The 18558-nt window shown below is 36.0% G+C and overlaps 1 long non-coding RNA gene across 2 annotated transcripts in view; it reads left to right on the forward strand.

The window, feature by feature from the left end:
- LOC143649532 (uncharacterized) overlaps window positions 1-18558 on the forward strand; it is a 45763-nt gene that overhangs the window by 2408 nt on the left and 24797 nt on the right. The window contains exon 1 of one of the 2 annotated variants that reach the window (XR_013159088.1): window positions 3206-3440. The exons of the other annotated variant lie outside the window; for it this stretch is intronic. This is a non-coding gene — a long non-coding RNA (uncharacterized LOC143649532). Of the gene's footprint in view, window positions 1-3205; window positions 3441-18558 lie in introns of those variants that run through there. 2 annotated transcript variants of the gene reach the window in all.

The raw sequence follows: 18558 nt of genomic DNA on the forward strand, positions 1-18558 counted from the left end.
GAGGACCGCCTTTTGCTCAAATGTGTCCTCTCTCTCTCTCTCTCTAAGCCCAATTCTGCAAGTAAAACCATTGCCTTCTCCCCTACATAGGACATGATATCCAGGGGTGAAATTTTCTCTGGTAGCATGTGAGATGACTCCCAGGGATGAGCCTGTGCCTTGCACCATAGGCTCAACAGTGTCATTCTGACCAAAAAGGGGAAAAAAGTGTAACAAATAAGGTATCAGTGGCTGAGAGAGTTTAGATAGAGTCAAGAGGCTACTCTAGAAGTCACTCTTATGCAAGCCTCAGTTAGACATTGTTACGTATTGTAACTTGTCAAACCCCAACCAAAACCATTTATACCAATCCTAAAGAATAGCTAGGGCATTATATGAAATCCTACAAAGGTTCTATATGCACTAGGGTAACTTTCGAGATACCTACACTCTCCAGATGGTTCTCTGGTCAGACAAGTCCTGAAATGCAGAAGAATCTCCAGAACATCAGCTAGTTTCATCCCCAATCACATATTATCAACAGCCCCTTCTAACATGAAAAAGTTAGAATGGGCATACCCCAAATATCCCTAAAGAGTGGGAGAAAGATCAAAGATGATGGTGGAATTATACAGAGAAGGTAGGGTTTAACAACTGAGTATGATTGCTGAAACATTATATTGATATTTCTTTTCATCTCCAGTATCTTAGAGCAGCTAGAAGTAAAAGCCTGAAATTGTGGAATTGTAACCCACACCAAACTCTGAAATCTGTTTTGCAACTAATTGTTGCAATGTGCTTTGAAATGTATTGCTTTTTTGTATGTATTTTACTTTTCAAAGAGGAAAAACAGTCAAGTGTGATGATAAATGCACAGCTATATCATGATATTATGAAAAATATATAATACCTTTTACTATGTAAATAATAAATACAAAAATACTAAAAATAAATAAATTCTGTCTGTCTTATCAATGTTGCTCTCTGTGAAACTGCTCTTAATGAAAAGTTGTAGAGGGTTTTTTACTTAACCATCTGAGTACTCTGTATAAAAGATTAAAACTTTATATCAGAATAATATCCTTGTTAATATTTATGTTAACCTTATCATCCTTTATTTCAGAAGATGTCTTTTCACCCTTAAAGGATTACTGTTACAAAAGATTTGTTCTCTCACCTTATAAAAATAAAGTGCTAAAATAGTTTTATATATTACCTTTAAAAGGTGTTTAAAAAGTATTAAAACAGTTACAAAATACAATCATTTATGCAATAATAAAATAATTATGAAATAATGAAAAAATGATAAAAGAAAATTTTTATTCTTCTGTTAGCTAAATTTGCATGGGTGACATTTTATTCATATATTTAAAAATTGTTACTCTCCTAATACTAATCTGTTTAATGTCAAAAGTTACAATCATAAAAATAACCAAATTTGCTTGTCAGTTATACTACTTTACTCTAAAGCTCTCTAAAGTTTGTCAGCTGTATGTCAGAACTTTATCTTCAACAAAAATAATTTTAAGAGAAACAAAACAAGTATAAAAATTACATTTTACCTGTCAATTAACATAATCCTGGCAAACATGTAAAACTAAAACATGTCTAAACTAACCATAGTTTGTAGTTAATGACTTCAATATAAAACTGTTATTTTTTTATTTCTAAAAGTAAATTCATTTTAAAATGCTTATTAAAAAAATAAGTTTAGAGTATAAGCTCTTATAGCAATCACATTTACTCCTACGCTTTAACGTTATTTCTAAATTCTAAAATGTTTTGTTCTTTGTATAACCCGGTAGTCCCCTAAAATTTTAAGTATCTGTATGATACCTAAAACTCAAAGTAAATGTTCTCCAGCTATGAAAGTCAAGATTACTCCATACGGCAACACATAAATAATGCTAGTCTAGTTAGGGCTAAACATAAATTTAATATTGTCTATATTCTAAAACTATTAAACTTCCCCATCTGGGAAATTCCTTTTATTCTCTTAAGCAGTAAGGACTCCCAGTTTAATAAGTCAAAACCCTCCCCCCAGGAAATTTAGCTCAGAAAGCAAAACTAATTACCCTCAACTGAGCTCTAGAACTAGGAAAAAGGAAAAGGCTATGCCTTCTTAGTCCTGCATGCTCATGCAACTGTATGAAAGAGCAAAACTTTCTCCCAATTAACCGCCACCAAGAAACACGCAATTTCTTAAGTGCCATGCTTTTACCAAAAAAAAGCAGTAATTCATTGCCCTAGCCACCAAAAAATAATACTAACATCTCTTGAGGGAATAACTGGACCAACATGGCAGTCAAACGTGAAGTCCAATCAGTCAAGCCCCTCCTAAGCCTCATTCCTGCACCCGTTAACTTAGCACACGTACCTTCTTCCCCAGTCTCTTTTAGCTCATACTTCTCCTAAACTCACTCACATTTATCCTCCCCTTACTATTGATCAGCCCTTACATTTTTAAACTTCTCACCAAACTTGTTTCTTCCAGATTAGAAGTCTTTCTTACCAAACTAATATTGATGCAAAGATTTTTAGCATTCAGACCACTCTTCTGGACTCTTCCTCTCTCAAACGAGATAGCCAGAAAGTTCTATACCCCATGAGGAAGGGCCTATACCCCCTAACAAGCCATAAGCAGCTACAGAAAACAGACCATCATCCCTAAGTACCTCTTAAGATTAAGGAACAAGAAGCCTCTGAGGGGAAATTTGAGGAAGGCAAGAATAGGGAGAGAGTGGAGAGAGAAAAAGAAACCATGAATGAGCCCTTGAACAAGGATGGTTAATCAACATCAGTAGGGCCTGTGTCCAGCACAGACACCCTGCCCAGGGGCTAACCACTTACAGAAAACACCCAGTGACAGTCAATCCATCCGGAGCCAAATGGCCCCCACCTGAGTGAATCATCTGCTGAGATGGGTGGAAACATCCCAACCAAATGTACTATCTACCAGGCACTGCCCTGGAGAAAGGAGGGGGGTGGGGCAGAAGCAAAAGCCCTGAACAGGGAAAAGAGAGATAATCTTTAAAGAAAATAGACCTGTGCTGGTTTGAGGCTATTGTGAACTCCAGAAAAGCCATGTTCTTTTTCCTAATCAGGTTTTGTGGAGGCAGATCTATTATTTAGGGTGGGATCTTTTGATTAGGTTGTTTCCATGGAGATGTGACCCACCTAAAAGTGAGCAGAATCCTTTTTAGTAAGTTGTTTCCATGGAAATGTGGCCCATCCAGTTGTGGGTGGGACCTTTTATTTAAGTGATTTCTATGGAGATGTATCTGCCCATTCAAGTTCCCTTTAGGAGGGAACCATTTTGGACAAAGCTTTAGAGCTGACACAGACAAAAATGTTTGTAGATGCATAAAGAAAATGTCCCTGGGGAAGATATTTGAAAACAGCAACCAAAGGACCAGTGGACACCAGCCATGTCTTCCCAGACCAGCCTTTCTTGAGTCAAGGTATTTTTCTCTGGATGCCTTAATTTGGACATTTTTATGACCTTAGAACTGTAGACTTATAACAATTAATTCCCCTTATAAAAGCCAACCACTGGTGTATGCTCATGCAAAAAAAAAAAAAAAGTGATATATATTAATGAAAAAAAAAGGGGTGGTGAAATGGTGGCTCAGTGGCAGAATTCTTGTCTGCCATGCCAGAGACATAGGTCAAATTCCCGGAGCCTGCCCATGCCAAAAAAAAAAAAAAAAAACCAAAAACAACCATATCTGGCATATTGCATTCCAACAGCATTATCAAACTAAAACAAGCCCCACATTGTCTATTGCTTCTCATCTCTCTGACCTCTGTCTTTGCAAGAGTGCCCACGTATCCTCTTACATGTGTATCTAATAAATTTTCTATCTGCGTATCTTAAAAAAAAAACCTAGAGTTGAGAAGAGGTTGGAGGTGCAATATACATTTAGGAGTCATTGCCACATGAACAGTATTCAAAGCCATGAAACTGAATGACATCACCTAAGAAAGAAGTAGGGGCAGGGAAAAAGAAATTCAAGGACTGAGCTTAGAGGTACTACAGTATTTAGAAGTCCAGGAAAAGAAACAAGGAATTTGAAAGAGAGGTGAAGAAAGAGCTGCTAGAAATGTAGAAGAAAAAACAGACAAGTTGGTTGTTAAGGAAGCAAAGTGTTTTAAACCAGAGAGCCAACTGTATCAAATACTGCAAAATGTCAAGTCAGAAGGGGATTGAGAATTGATGCCATCTTCTCATTTAACTCAGCAATGTGGAAGTCATTTCTTGGCCTCTTTAAGAGCTGTTTCTGCAAAGTGTTGGGAAAAGATATTTGATGGGACTGGGTTTAAGAAAGAACGACAGGGAAAATTGGAGCTATGAAGTATAGAAAACCCCTTAAACAAGTTTTTCTGTAATGGGAAGGAGAGAATTGAGTTGGTAATTGGGGAGAAGCTAGGGAATGACTGGGATCTAAAAAGTTTGTATTTTTTTAAATTGGAGAAATTAAAGCACATTTATGCATTGATAAAAATGGTCTAGTAGAGAGGGAGAACGATAATTTGGTAGAAATAAAGGAAAATATCTGGGGAAGTGTTCTTGAGTAGGCAAGAAGGAATGGAATCTAGAACACAGATACACTGCAAAGGATGAGGACCTATAATAACCTTGTTTCATAGGGTCTATGGAACAAGGTTATTATAAAGAATGTCCATGGAATTTAAGCAGAGTAAAACAGGAAGAGAAGATTACAGGAATTAGTCAGTGGATTGTGGTCTGCCAGGTCAAATGATTTTTGGAATAGGGGAAAAGAAGAAGTGGTGGTTGCAAAATGGGATACACGAAATTGAGATTTTAGTAAATTTATAGTAGGGGTAATGACAAGATCAAGGATAAAATATGGGAATGAGTGGATAAGCAAAGATGAAGGACAAACTCAATGGAGGACCGAAGGTCAAGGAACTCATGACAGCTGAGCATATGAACAATTATCAAAATGAAAGTTGAAATTATCAAGAATTATAATGGGAGTCGGGTTGGAAGAAAAGAATAATCTAATTGTTAACTGGAATGAAGGATAGCAACCTGAGAAGTGCTCAAATGACAGAAGGAGAGATAATGGATTATATGGAGAACAATGGCCTTAAAATGTCGGGGCCAAGGGTATGAAGTGTTTGAGAAACAAAATAGGTTTATTTGAAAAGTCTGCAGAAATCCAAGTATTATCAGGATAGAGCCATGCTTTGTTAGAGGAAAAAAAGGAGAGTAAATTCATAGATGCAATTGAAGATAAAGAGGATTGTATTAATGATTTGCATAGAAGTCTTGCTTTTCAGCAGAGGGGGACAGGGCTAAGTGATGTGAAGAAAGAAAGTCTTATGAAATTAGAGGCCAGAGTAAGAGATACCAAGAAGCATATGACCAATGATGAAGGGCATCATGACATCATTTCTGATATACCAAAAGCAAAAAGTAGTTGAGAGGCTGTAAATGTTGAGAGAAGGGAGATGCAAGGGTGTCCTGACAGAAACAGGAAGAGTTCAAAGGATTTTGACTCCTACTGATGGAGATAGGAGCCCTGAGAAGGGCCGCCCTACTCTGAGGATGTGGGTGCTTTCTTGCGCCTTGATAATGGGGGTTGCAGAGGGTGGTCTTTCTTATTTCAAAGCTAGACACTCTTGAGCCCTACTAAATGGCACCCTAAAGGGAGTATTAAGTACTTCTAAAACGTTTTCCATGCATTTAATTCTCATAACAAGCCTATGAATTATATATTCTTATCTTCATTTTACAAATAAGAAAACTGGGAAACAGAGAGGGTAAGGAACTTCAACAGCAAAGATAGAATTTGTATCAAGGGCATCTAACTCAAGAGTCTGTGAATTTAACCACACTATAGTTGACATCCCAGCTGATAAAACTATCACTGAAAAATGTAATGACTTCCCCAAATCCATTTATTTACTTAAAGAGCCATCATGACTGCGTAAGAACCCAGGATTGCCAATGTTCCTTTGTTTTCTTTGACATCTCCATGCATTTTCTGATAACAATTTTATTACAACTGTATCTACATTTCCCTTTGAGTGCCAGAGTGGTTCTGTGTGCTAGGTCACAGCTTACTACCAAGGCAGAAGCTGAGATTATATTCCTTTCCCTTTCTTGGACTATTTCAGGGATTAATACACCATTTGGAGTTGCTTCTATACTGTTTAGGTCTTGGGGAAACAATGAGAAATCAATCTTACCTGACCTCGTATTCAAAATACTTCCCATGCATTACCATGGAGCAGCTTTCACTGCCGCAACAGTCATCAATGATTAGAGTTTTCCTAGGTGCAGCTGTGCAGGCAACTTTGGCCACTATGGAAGTCTAGGGTCTCAGTCTTCTTGCAAGATCGTCTGTCTGCAAGAAGATACATTGAAGAAAAATGAATACCACAAGGCTCACTCTTCTGAGAAATCACCACAAGCCAAAGGCAAAATAAGTACAGAAAAGCAGAAAAAAGTTCATTAAATAAAAATGCAAAGCATCATATTCAACAACAACAAAAATAAAGAGCAGAGTAAATATGGGAATTATTCATAGAAGATGATAAAAAGAAATCTCTACAACAGAAGATCGTAGAAAGGTGGTCTTTTAGGAACCACGACTTGAAAATATAATACACATTTATTATAATAATAAAATTGGAAATAGCCACCATTGACTGAGCCCTTTCCATGTGCCATGCTAAATGCTTTACATGCATTCACTGTTCAATCCTCCTAATAAACTGGATATTATTATTTTCATCTTATGACAAAGGAAATTGAAGCTCAAGTAGACTGAGTAACTTCACCAGTGATAAGGTGATAAGCCCAGGACTTAAATCCAGAACCCAGCTCTAAATCCAGTGACTTTAACCTCCATAGAAGTATGAGGAACATTCTTCAGAAGGAAAAAAATTAAATTTTCAATGAGAGTTCTATACTAATATTATTTTTTACATTAGGGGTATATCTAATTCTTTGAGAGACAAAGTAACAAGGTGGCCTAGACACTATATTCTTGGTAAAACTAATAATAAGAGACATAAAATATAAACATTAGCTTTGCTGGTGATTAAAAATTCAGCAGTGAAATTTCTGTAAGATCATTTCAAAGAAAATTAACCTCAGTTTCAAGAGGGCATGGAAACTCTGTTTTGGTCATTGTTTATCTGCCTATTTTAGAAAAAAAGCTGGGTACATTGCAACTGCTCAATAAATAAAATATCTGTTGAAGGAATAAGGGCTAAAGATTCCATAAATGCTAAGTAAAAAAGTACTAGAAAGCACTTATTTGGCTGAACTTTTAAATAAAGACTACAGAAAGCCCAAGTCTCTATAAAACCCAAGACTTTGGTGATAGCATTTTAGAGCCACCCTCCAAGATGGCATACCTGTGAGACTTGCTACCTGTTGAATTTGAGGGGTGGGCATTCAGGAGGAAAATAATTAGGATGTTTCTGTGACTAAACAGATTCACAAAATGACTCCTTTTAAAAATGTTTCTGATATGTTCATTCACCGTTATTTGCCGCTATTCTAATCAGCTCTCTAGGAAAAGAAAACACAAAATTGACCCTTTATCTTATGCATTTTCCACTTCTGTTCTTACCATAGCTCCACATAATAGAGTAAACACTATGAATTCACTCTACTGTCAGAAAAACACAGGATGCTCAGGCTCTCCATTATTAGCATACTTGTGGTCATGCCAGCCAATGTAATTATTATAGAAAACTTACAGAGTAAAAACTTGGAAAAGAAGGAGTACATCTGTTTGCAGTTGATGTGACTGAATACTCTGAAGAACCAACTGAAAACCCACTGTTGTGGTTTGAAGCTGTATGTACCCCTGAAAGAAAGAAATGTTCTTAAATTTAATCCATTCATGTGGTGTGGACCCATTGTAAATAGGACTTTTTGATGAGGTTGCTTCAATTAAGGTGTGACCACCTCATTCAGGATGGGGCTTAAACCTCTTACTGGAGTCCTTTATGAATAGAAGGAATATATAGATAGAGAGAGAGAGAAAGCCACAGAAACAAGAAGCTGAAATCAACAAAACCTGGAAGAGAAGGGAGAGAACAGCAAACACCACCTTGTGCCTTAACATGTGGCAGTGGAGCCAAGACTCACTGGCAGGTGGTCTTCAGGAAGAAAGCATCACTGTGATGATGCCTTGACTTCAACATTTTCTCAGCCTCAAACTGTAAGTTAATAAATTTCCATTGTTGCGATCAACCCATTTTATGGTATCTGCTTTAAGTGGTCTAAGAAACTAAAGCAGCTACTAAAAGCAATTTGAGAAATTAGTAATACAGCAGTTACAGAATTTTAAAGTAAAAATTAATAATCATCACTCATTATAAACAATAAGCAGAATATATCATGTAAAAGACAATCCCTTTTTAATATAAAAAACAACAAAGAGGAATGGTAGAAATGTGTGTGATTTATATGAAGTCAGTTTCTTGATTGTAGCAATAGATACACAAACCTATATATATATATGTATATATATATATGATAAAACTGTATAGAATTAAATACACACAAATGAAAACAAGTAAAATTGGAGAAATCTGAATAAAATCTGTGAAGGTACCAATACAATATCCTGCTTGTGCTAATATGCTATATTTTTGAAAAATGTTACCATTGGAGGAAACTGGGTAAAATATACAAGGATCTCTTTATATCATTTCTTCCAACTGAGTAGGAATCTACTGTTGTATTAATACAAATTTCAATTTAATAAAATAAACTCCTGAAGGCTAAGAAGAGGACTTGAGCCAATGGACAGATAAACCATTTTCTTGGATAGGAAGACCCATCACTGAGTTCAATCTCCCCAAACTATTCTAAACATTTGGCCCCCTTCAAATTAAAATGCCAAGTGCTATTTTCTAAAAGGAGACAAACTGATTCTAAAGTTCGTATGAAAAATAAATTAGAATAACAGGAAAACTTCGAAAAAATCAGAGCAATTATAGAGAACTTGCTCTACCAGGTATTAAAATACATGTCAATCTTCAAGACAATGTGGTGCTGGCAAATGAATCAGTAGACAGTCCAATGTGGAAGAACAGAAATCCCAGAATTAGCCTAAATATATATATTTTAAAATCTTGTCAATAGAGAAAACTTGAGCTATTTAAAAACAATATTGTAATAAATAGGCAGTCATCTGTGAAAAACAAAAACTGGATTCCTACCACACAATATTTATCAGAATAAATTCTAAATGAACCAAATATTTACATGTAGCAAAAAAACAGAAACGTACTAAGAAAAAAAGTGGGTATTCCTTTTAAAAGCTTGTATTGTGGAAGGCCTTTGTAATTACAACTGTCTCTCTCCATACATATATATATAAATAATTCATATTTATATATCATCAATTGAAGTATTAAAAAACACTTCAGCATGTCTAAAAATTACCAAAGATATAGTCATAGAAAACTATTTGTAACTCATTTCAGAGACAAAGAGATAAATTATAAATTGTCCTGAAAGTGGATTAGTAAATACACAACAATCAATAGAATAATGGGTAAAGCCTAAACAAACCATTCACAGTTAAGACTGTACAAATGGTTCTCAAACATATTTTTAAATGCTCAATCTTGCCCATTATAAGCAGAATGCAAATTAAAAGTATACTAACACATCATTTCTCATCTATCAGATCGGGAAAATTTCAAATGTGATAGACACATCCTATTGGCAATGACATGAGGAAACAAGTATCAGAAATATATATGCTAGTGGGAATAAAATTGGTAGAAATCTCGGAGAGGGTAAATTAGGCAATAACTACTGTATTTCTCTCAAAGAGGTGTGTTATTTTTGGACTTTTTACAATCTTGTCATCAGGATGCATCTTACAATCAATAATCTCATAAAATTATAATTAGCAGAATTTTTAATGGAACATAAAACAGTGTTGCTTCTTGCAATAAATGGTATCTTAGATTTAATACAGAATCAAAATTATAAATGCATATTCCCTTTAACTTAGTCATTCCACTGCTGGGAATTTATCTCATAGATATATTTGTATATCTGCAACATGACACACATACAGATTAATCATTGTAATATTATTTGTAATAACAAATTGGAAATAACTTAAATACACATAATATGGACATAACCATATATACAAATTGGAAATAACTAAATATACCAATTGGAAATTATTTAAATATACATAAATATGGAACTGGTTAAATAAATTGGGGTAGATCCATACCTCGGAATACTATATAGCAATTAAAATATATAGAAAGTTCTCCAAAATATATTAAATGAAAAAAGGAAGGTACATAAGAATATATATATATATATATATATATATATATATATATATATTCATATATATACTACTGTATTAGTCAGGGTTCTGTAGAGAAACAGAACCTAGAGGAGAGATCTGTAAATATGAGATTTATAAAAGTATCTCACACAACCATGGGGATCCAAGAGTCCAAAATCCATAGGGCAGGCTGTGAGGCTGGCAGCTCCAATGAACAGTCTCAACAAATTCCACAGGATTGGCTGGCTGACTGAAGAAGTGAAAATTCCCTCTTCTCCCTTAAAAGTCTTCAATTGATTGGATCAAATCCAATGAATTGGATTCTCCCACTTGTGGAAGTCACACCCTTTGTTGATCGCAGACGTAATCAGTCACAGATGCAATCATCCCAATGATGATGTAATAAACCAGCCTTCTGGTTTATCAACTAGCCATGAAATATCCTGGCAGTAACAGGACAGTGCTTGGCTGACCAGACAACTGGTCACCATCACCTAGCAAGTCGACATCTGAACCTAACCATCACAGTCCACCCCTCAGCAATTTGGCAGCTATACACATCACCTTAAATCATACTTAATCTCTAAACAGAATAACAGGCATATCTCTAATCTAACTCAACTGTCCTTTGTACAACCAGAAATGCATTGAATCTCTCCTGAATAGGGCACAAGTCCTTAGGTGACATTCATTCTTAAACTTCATATCCTATGACTTAAATACTAAAACATGAATAATACAACCTATCATATGACAAGAAGAAAACAAGATATTTGCTTTATGTACAAATACAAACATACTTATAACAAAACAAGGAGGAAATATTCATACCATAACAATTAGTATGATTTTTTGGTTTAGAAAAGAGAGTGAAATGCATTGATATTTGCATGTTTACAATTAAACTCTGGAAAGCTAGACTAGAAATCACTATCATTAAATAGGAACTGGCAGATGGAGGTTAGTCTTTTTCTCTGTCTCCACAATGAAATGTTGAGTCTAGTCATGTCATTCCACACTTAAATGCTTTGTTTCCTCACGGCACTCAGGATCAGGTCTAAGAATACCATACATTCAGAAGCTCGCCCACAGACTCTGTAGTCTCATTTCTCAAAATTGATTTTTCATTGACACTGTAATTCACACAGTTCCCCTTATTGACCACACTGTTTCATGCCCCTTTGTTTTTACATCACTAACTCCTCTGCCTAAGAAGCCTTCCCAATCCTACACATCCCTATACATTCCCGTTAAAACTCAGCATAAGCATTGCCTTCTCCAACAAGTCATTTGTGAATTTCCTAACAAGCCATCCATAATATATATATATATACACACAAAAATACACAAATTCTTTCTTTAGATAGCTCTTTGTTCCCATTTGACCCTTGCATCTTTCTGCTAATGCACTTACCCACTGTTTCATAATTAATTGTTTCTCTGTCTGTCTTTTCCACCAGACTATAATATGCAGGTAGGATCCATGTTTTATTCATTTTTGTTTCACAATAGCTAGCACAGTGCCTAGTATTTAACAAGGATTTAATTAATTGAATGAGAGGATGAATAAGTGAATAACAAATTTCTTTTTGTATCTATGAAGTCAAATTTCACATGAAGTTTGTTACTTTTAGATTTTAAAGAAAACTCTTAATTTTAGACAATTTTCATTGCCCCAAAGAGAAAAATAGCAGTAGACACAATAGAGAAAATCCAAAATTCCCCTTAACTCTTGCCCTCCCCCAATTATTTATCCCTAGTATCAATATGGTACTAGTGCTATATTACAGTTAAATATAGACCATAGCATGTAATAAGTAGTTTTTTCCCCATATATCCTTCTATTATTAACTCTTAGCACATGTGTCATACTTTTGAAGTAGTTCATGCAAGAACTTATTTATATTTGTAGTGCACATGAAATTTTATATGTAAGTTCCTGGACTTTAAATATCCATTTGGCTAACTACAAAGACCAAATGTTTAAGATGTGCTAAATTGTCCACATCAGTTTCTAAACATAAATCTAGTCACCATCTGATATTCTCTTGTCATGAGAGTTGAGAGTTGCTAATAATCAATATTTCGATGCATTTTTAATGTCTGAAGAAATCCCAGGTTCTAAGAAAGCGGCATTAGATTGCTAAGCTGCAGCATCTAAGAAAATAAAACATTAGGGGCTAAAAGTCCTCGGAGGCAAATTAACTGTCAGTAAGATATCACTGTAAGATAAACTTCTCACTGTGGCCATTGCTATCGGTTTCCTGATAGCACTTCACTCAGTATTTAAATATAGTTTCTTCTTTAAGTCTTGATAAACAATTCAAGGTAGGTAATAGCATTCCCATTTCACAGAAGATGATATCTATAAAGCCCATCAAGTTAATCAGTTGCAGAATAGGAATTCAAATCCATGTCTATCTGGTGGCAGTAAATGGTGTAATTGTTCAGAGAAAGGAAAGGTTAGTAGGGGCTGAAGCTTTGGGGAAATGCATGTTAGAGGTCGATAATTTTGCACTGGCTTTGAAGAAGCCAAGCATAGAATTTCTGAGGAAAAGGGAAGAGTATGCCAGGAGAATGAATAAAAACTGACGTGTGGTAGAAGGCTTTTGATACTGAGAAAGATACATGGTATTCATGATGTAGAAAAGTCGTAGCAGATATGTTTGAACCAATTCACAGGGTCCTGGGTGAAGATTTGGGGTTTGATCTGCAAGGATGTGGGGACTATGGCAGCTTCTTCCACAGAGGAATTAAGTTAGTTAAATAATATCAAACCGAGTTCAGACTATTCTCCTATCCATCTTGGTCAGAACTGTCACCAAAGAGCTGATTTTTGTTTGTATGTTTGTTTTTGCATGCACAGGCATCAGGAATCAAACCCGGGTCTCCGGCATGGCAGGCGAGAATTCTGCCTGCTGAGCCATCATGGCCCGCCCTGTATATTTGTTTTTGTTTTTGGCATGGGCAGGTTCTGGGAGTCGAACCCTGGTCTCCAGCATGGCAGGCAAGAATTCTGTCACTGAACCACTGTTGCACTGCCCCAGATAGTTGATTTTTTAGCAGCAAAATAATAGATGAAATTTTATAATGGAATCCATCCCATAACCATGAATCATCATTAAAAATTTCTGTTTCCACTGACCAAAGTAGAATATACACACATAAATTGAAATGTGTAAGAAATAAAACTTACCTCACTTGCTGGTGATTAGGATTTTGATCATCTATAAAAAAACATATTGGCTTTGCATTTAATGCTTTGCTCAGCTACATAATTTAAATCCCCTGCATAGTAAATCCAAGTAGCTTTGATTGGTTTTCCCAAGGAATGATACTTTGATATATGAATGAGATGATTTGTTCCTTACAAAGTTGTAATAAACTGGAGTGTGAGGAAGCTATCTCACCACATGTGGATGGTGGTGGGAAGACTGGATGGTTTCCCCTATAGTGAATAGTGGAGACTCATTTGGAGATAGACCAGCATTTGAATCTTGGCTCTGCAATTTCTGAGCTAGCTCCAGAGTCTTCCTTGCTAGAAGCAGGCCAGTGAGAGCACCTGCAGTCACGGTTACCGTGGGGATGCTATGAGAGGAAGCCTGACGTGCACAGCATGGTATCTGAAACTAGATGAGTGCTGATTAAACTGCTGGTTGTGGCGGTGACAGTGGGCATGGTGGTGATGGTTGTTTTGGGGTCACATAGAATTTTCACTCAAGTAGCAGAAAGGGCTTTGGAGGCAAATGGAACAGAATCCACCATCTACTTATCAACTCTGTGTACTTTGATGGTTTATGTAATTTCTTCATCTGTAAAATGGGAAAAGCAATGGTGAATACCTTCTTTCTGCCTCTAGAAGGTAAGTACCTGAAAGATAAGGGACACATCTTATCCTTTATATCCTCTGGACATGCTGCCGGATAGTTAGAGGCTCAATAAATAAGACCTAGTAACTAATTGATAGATTATACTTGGCGCCTCAAAGGACAGGAGAGCAGGGTTCTAAAGAGCCTTGCATAGCAAAGCTCAGGGCACATGGTAAGATGCTTAATAAATACTTCTTGATTTCAATGGAATTTTATTCATATAAATGTTCATGTTGTAAGAACTTTAGAGACCGAGGAGAGCATGTGGATGGCCTAATCTTTACCTGAATTATTTCTCTCATTCATTATTTGGTTCTAAAGGGAGAAAGCACCTACTATATTGTTGATAGCTTTCTGTCTTTCAAGATATAACTAATTTTCACAGTATACTGGTGAGGTAGATAATATTCTGTTTTGATAGTTTACTTCTTTGTTTGTTTTTCTGATACATAAACCAAAGTCCAGAAGCTATGAAAAACTTGCCCAAATATATCATCTAGTAAATAGTAATAGTGGAGGAGAGTTCAGAACTCAAGCATGTCTGACTTCAAAGTCCAGCCAATTTTACTAATCTTCACTGCATGTAAATTAAGCAAAGATAAAGGAAAGGTAAAAGCATGATCCAGTTAAAAAGGTATAAGAAGAAGATAAAATAGTCTCAAATTTCACATTAATGTCCATATTTGTTTCTATCTGCCAAGCATTTTATCTCCCTTCAAAGTAAATTAGGCAGCAGATTATAAAGAAGTAGGAGTCAGAAATCCTAGTTTCTAGCCCCATTTTGCTTCTTTTAAGCTCTGTAATATAAAGTGAGCCACTTTTATAAATTGCTGTTATCCACAAGTTATCTTCAAAGTCAGAATAATTACATCTGCCCTATCAGCCTCCCAAAATTGTTGTAAGAGATGTGAGGATACCAACATATCCTTGGTATATTGAAGAGAAGTCTCCAAATGCAAGGTACTGATTCAGATAATATGAATGTTAGTCACAACAATAACAAATGGATGAATTAGGGACAAAATTTAAAAAACAAACTTAAGAAACAAATTAGAGGCATATACCAAAGAAGAAGTAAGCTCACTTTTAACTCCTGTTATTGAAAGCAGCTTCTTGTCATGAACCCAGGTTGCTTAGGAAATGATTGCTAGTGGAGTACAAATCCCTTGACTACCAGCTCTGTCCACACCTCCCTCACCCCATCCACACACACACAGTTCGCACTGTTTCCTTAACACAGACTCACTTCACAAAATGTTCCTAGGAGCAGGCCCAAAGAGCTTTGACACAGAGAATCAGAAGGTTGAGGGGCCTCCTGGGAAAAGGAGAAACAACACACAGGATCAAACATTTATTTCTGTTTCCTGGGTCAATGTGGAAGATTTATCTGCAGAAGCAGTGACCATGAGGAAAACTGGTCCTAAAACAGGACTGAAAGCAAAAATGTATTATATAGTAAAAAAAAGGTCTTCCACTGAAGTTTGGTTGGAAGCCACGATTGAAACAAAAGCTCTACAACCTACCATTGGCAAAGAGCTTTTGATTTTCAGAAAACTCTGTGGGGTAGGCAAGGCAAGTATTCTCTGTCCATCCAGTCCTTTCATTCAAAGTATATTTACAATCACTATTTCCAGGTGCTATCTAAACCAGTCCTTTCTGTGATGATGGAAATGGTCTTTATCTGTGCTGCCCAATGCTGCAATCATTGGCTTAATTTTTAATTGGCATTTTTGTAAGCAAGGGAACAAAGTTTCTACATGAGTATTACCTGCGTTCACCAATATCTCCTCTCCCCATCCCCACCCTTCCTCAGGGATCCAAACACTGCCCCTAAGCCAATCTGTGCCTTATCCTTGCCCCAGTTTTCTTGAGCATCCCTTTAGGTGGGCAGCTTGCTTTAACTACCATAACTACCTTATTCCCCAGGTGGGTCTGACGCCATCCCTGGGTTAAATGTCCAGTTTCCATATTCTGGTTCCACAAAGTCTGGCTTGTTTCATCACCTACCAAGATCAATGTTTGTACTGTGTTGCTAGCCCTCTTCTAGAGAAGTTTATACACTGGGCAGGTGAGGCATAAATCTGCAGGAGCCAAAAAAGTCTACATCCTTCAAAAAGACATCCATGAGATGAAGGAGAAGATGCCAAGCTAAGTATGGGGATGAGGATTCATAGATGAGCAGAGAAAACAAAAAAGATTCTTATTCACATCTTTCCTAATATTTTAAGGGTATGGCACAGATAGTAATGATATAAGGACTAATAGCTAATGCTTACTGAACACTTGCCATGTGTCATGTTCTATTCTAACCATTTCATATGCGTCACCTCTTTTAACCCTTCCCCAACCCCTAACTGGCGGATGAGAAAGCTGAGGAACAAAGAGGTTATGTAACTTGCCCAAGGTCACAATTCTTGTTAGGATCAGGGCTAGGATTTGGACCAAGGCAGTCTGGCTCCAGAGTGTTCCCTCTTAACCACTAGTTCTGCTGCTCCGCAACAAAAAGCTGCTGCTTCTATTGCTACTGGTAATTCTACTACTAATTCTTCCACTTCTTTTTCCCTTTCTCTTTCTCTTCCTTTCCCTTCTACTACTACCTCTACCATATCACACTGATTTAGAGCACAATTTCTGAAGTCAGATTGTCCAGGTTTAAAATGTTGACACTAATGGTGATTAGGCAAGTTATTTAACTACTCTGTGCCTTAAACTCAACCATAAAATTAAGGTGACTATGTTACCTACTTCACTGGATTATTCTGATTATTAAACAAAGTAATAGCATTTAGAACAGGTCCTGACATATACTAAGAGCTCAATATATGGCATATTGTTTCCATCTGAGCTTAGTCAGGGAAGTTCATATAGTATTCTGAAGGTTTGTTTGTAGTTTATTTTTCTGACATCTGTTTCAACTATTCCCTAGAATACCCATTCAGGGCAAACCATTAACTCTTCATCTGACAGGCTGTGAGTATCTTTCCAAAACAATAAAAACAATGAAACATTTAGATAATAACACTGGACTTATTAAGCCAGCTGCTCTCACAACTCTCTAGAAACTCAAAATTCATGACTGTGCCCAGCACATTTAAACATACCCAGTAGATATTCATTAAATATCTGTGATGATGAATGCTACAGTATAATTTGCCTCTTAATTACCATGAAAAATTTTAACTCAAGCACTAAACAATGAGCTTTCTCTGGAGAAAATGAATTTGCCTGACATCAGCAAAGTAAAAGTAATTTTAAAGCAACTGGCATAGCACTCTGTGCAGCCTAATTTTTGCTTTAAGCTATTGAAGAATTGGATGCTAAAACAAGTTACCCACTGCAGATCTATCTCAGCCACTGGGAATGGGATTAATATTCACAGTGAATTATTCTTTCTAATGCAACTTAACTTCAAGTTCTGCTTCACAAGGAAAATCTTGGTTTTTCATGTTCTTGATAGAAATAGGGGCTAGAAGGATTAGATCTAAGTTACAAGTAAAAGGATTAGCCTCGGCCTGAAGGAAGAATGCTTTATCCTCCCATAGCTCAGCTTGACAAGAAAGATAAGTCTTCCTGCAAAATAAACCTTCCCCTCCCATATGAACAAAAGCTGTCACAACTGTTGTTCCATATCCAGCTTTGAATTCATGAAATCAACTTCCATCTGCCAACTGGTTCAAAATCTACAAAAAAAAAAAAAATGACCTCAACTAATTCAAATGTTCTTATGATATGTTTAGCAGATACTTATGTTATAATTTTAGATGCATGCATTCATTCATTTAGTTAATGTTTGTTTCTCTTTCACTGCCTCATAAATTTATCTGACATATACTATGCACTCAACGATTATTTGCTGAATAAATTAGTAAATGAATGAAGAGCTTGAAAATTGATTGTATCCAGATGTTCATTTATTTATTCACTGAACAAATGTATGTCAGTCACTCCAAAGGATGCAACTCTTGGTAAAGAATGCACTAAGATACTGGACAGACTATGATTTCTTGCTTTGTCAAATAATAACAATTCTCTGCCTGCTAGAAGTTTTGGTACCTATGTAATAGCTAATATTAATAGCCATCAATTTTCTTCACATGCCAGACAATTTTTGGTTAAATTCTTAGAATACTATGAAATAGATATTATTACTGTCCTCATTTTATAGTTAAAGAAACAGAGTACTAAAGAGCAAATAACTTGTTTAAGGTAAAAGACTATAAGTGACTGAATGGAGATTCAAAATCAGGATAACCAAATCCCATAGTTTCATGGCTACCATGATTTTTCTGTTTCATAAGAACTCACCCTTACGTGACCATCCTTTCAGAGCTTCTATAATTCAAAGATATCTTTCCTTCCATTAATTACTTCTCTAATAGCACAGGATCCTG

The sequence above is a fragment of the Tamandua tetradactyla genome, chromosome 11 (assembly GCF_023851605.1).
Source record: "Tamandua tetradactyla isolate mTamTet1 chromosome 11, mTamTet1.pri, whole genome shotgun sequence".
Taxonomy (NCBI): Eukaryota; Metazoa; Chordata; class Mammalia; order Pilosa; family Myrmecophagidae; genus Tamandua; species Tamandua tetradactyla.